This window comes from Notothenia coriiceps, unplaced genomic scaffold, assembly GCF_000735185.1.
Source record: "Notothenia coriiceps isolate Sejong01 unplaced genomic scaffold, NC01 NC01_scaffold00037250, whole genome shotgun sequence".
NCBI lineage: Eukaryota > Metazoa > Chordata > Actinopteri > Perciformes > Nototheniidae > Notothenia > Notothenia coriiceps.
The window spans coordinates 16529698-16532873 of record NW_011369951.1 but is presented as its reverse complement, the minus strand read 5'-3'; positions in this window follow the sequence as shown (position 1 = coordinate 16532873).

Here is a 3176-nt window from a genome sequence, read left to right as displayed (position 1 = left end):
TGTGTGTGTGTGTGTGTGTGTGTGTGTGTGTGTGTGTGTGTGTGTGTGTGTGTGTGTGTGCATGTGTGAGCGTGCACGTGTGTGTGTGGTATTTCAGTAATAGATTCATTCACAAGGCATTAATACGTGTGTTATATAGCACCATCACATCACGTATCGTAAAGTCAGTGTTTTACTTAAAGTACACTATGGTCTTAAAATACTCCATTTTGTAACAGTCCTGAGTTCAAAATGTTACTTAAGTAAAAGTAGAAAATAATTGGCATCAAAATGTACTTAAGAGATTCACTCTTAAAGTACTAACAATTACCCATTTCAGGATAATATAAAGTATATTTAGTATTTGCTAAATGTACTTTAAGTATCAAAAGTCAAATGACTTTTCAGTGAATAGAGTGGATATTTTCACATTTATTATTATTATGGTTATTAAATGATCCTGTTTTTTATACAGAGCATTTCAGTATCTTGGTCAATGTGGACCACATTTCGATGCTGGGAATACTGTGAAGATGAATAGTAAAGTACTGTATTATCATCATATCAACAACATAAGTGTTTGTATTATGTAAAAAGTAACTAGTGCTAAGTGCTACGATAAAGGTAGTGGAGTCAAAAGTACGATATTTGCCTTGAAATGTAGAGCGGTAGAATTATAAAGCTTTAAATGGAAATAATCCAGTAAAGTACAAATATGTAAACAATTCATTTAAATATAATACTTAAATGTATAGTTACTTTCCATCATGGCTTTAAGTGTATTGTAATACATCATAGTTAGCCTATTAGGGATGGAACATTACATTTTAAATGTCAGCACAGCTTAGCTGCATTATTCACATATATTGTAATAGTACAAGGTATTATATGTGCATTATGAGAATGTTCAGTACATCAACAATGCATTATAGTTTTGCACATTTTAGCCCCATTTAAACGCAACAGATGATATCAAAACATCATCTACATTTTATATCTAGGAAAAATGCATTACCAAGTTGTTTAGATCAGGGATATAAGAGCGTTGCCAGAAATATGACTAGATATTCTTTATAATAAAGGCATTATAACGTACATTCAAACAACATTAGCTGTGGCTTTGATTTTTGTTTGAATGTAGTTTAGAGTTATTGCAGATTTAAAGGGTTTAATAAATGTGTGAGTGCATACCTGGTCCAGCAGCATCAGAGGGTTGGAGGGCGAGGCTGAGCAGCAGGAGGAAACAGACGGACGCTTCCATCATCTTCAATCTGAGCGCAAACACACACTGCGATACACAGAGAGAGAGAGAGAGAGAGAGAGAGAGCGAGAGAGTCCAGCAGCTGCACTGTGTCCACTCTTTCTGTCTTTACTCTCCTGTCAGTGTGTCGCTCTTATATAAGAGACAGAAGCTATGAGGCAGGACACTTTAAATTAGCATAACACACACACACACACACACACACACACACACACACACACACACACACACACACACACACACACACACACACACACACACACACACACACACACACACACACACTCACTCATACTACACCCACAGTCTAATTAAACACTGCCAAGATGTTCTTACGCTTCCTACACTGCCAACAAGTGAACTCCTACACACAGGAACACGCTCCAGAACCAGACATACTGTAACCAGTGGTGGAGGAAGTACTTCAATCTTTTACTTCATTAAATGTAGTCATACCCCAGTGTAGAAATACTCTGTTTCAAATAAAGGTCTGGCATCATAATATACTGAAATTACCAGAAGGAAAATAACTCATCACACAGATTGTTTTATTTCAGAATAATATACAGTATATTTTATCACATGATTCTTATTATAAATCCATTAATGTGAATCATTTTGATTTTGCAGTTGGTAATAACATTTAATAACTGTTTATACTGCCAGGTATCTTAAAGAGTATGCCATAATTCATTAGTTCATTGCATTTTTAGACTAACAATATCAACTTGCAAAGTAACAACTAATTAATCTTGTTAAATTAATGTAGTCACTAAAAAGTACTATTTTGGCTTAAAAATGGTGGTGGAGTGAAAGTAAGAGGTAGCATACAATTGAAATAGTACCTCAAACATATACTTGAGTACAGTACTTGAGTAAATGTACTTAGTTACTTTCTACCACTGAATGTAACTATTTATAAATGACCACAGTTACATTTTATTGTGTGTTTTTTGCTAAGACTAAAAAGCCTGTCTTCTACTTCTTCTTTGAACATTTGTACATTTTCTATATTCTACGTTTTACAATATTGAATACTTTTCAGTCTGCTGTATATAAAAGTTACCATTAAATTAAGGGAGTACATTATAATACTTAAATAAAATATTTCAATGAAAATGTGATCTCCGGCTCAGCCCTGTGATATTACTCCTGTTGTTTTTGGCCAGCTGGAGGAATGAGGTGAGCAGGCCACAAGTGATGTCATGGGGTTAAGATCATTATTCTTTATAGAGTTGTAATTGTTCAGCTCAGTCCGTTGGTCATAAAAAGTGTGGACATGCTGGAGACTAACAATGAGAGGTCCATCTGGAGCTCACTGCAGAGTGATGTGGAGTAACTGCTCACTTTACATGAACACATCTCTGGTGCAGAGAGATGTTGTCAATGTTACAGAATTGTAAACACACTATATTATAAAATAAAAATATTTAAAAATGAATTTAAGTACTATATCTTTGGGATTAATAAAGTACCATCTTATCTTATCTTATATCTAAAAGTACTCATCCAAGTGGCCATTTTCAAAATAATATAGAACATTATCAAGGTAGCAAAGTAGCTTAAAAGGAAAATACTCAAGTAAAGTACATGTAGCTTAAAAATGGACTTAGTATTTGAGTACTTTCCACCACTGCTAACAATAAATAGTCGTCATGTTCTCGTAATTTGAAAACAATGGTTTACAATGTTTAGGATGACCTGCCTTGCTCTGCTTTGCCAATATTGTTTATTAACTTATATGATATCAAATCACACGTGTCAAATGTAATTAAAATTCAATAATATTGTCTTCCTGTACATCGTCTTGCAGTTTGATAGCTAGTGATTTCCTTGACTTTATATTGTGCTAGTCTTAAATTATGAAAACAGAAATGAGCAAGAATTTACTGATTATAAATACCATACATATATCTTTTGTAATGAATGTGAAGAC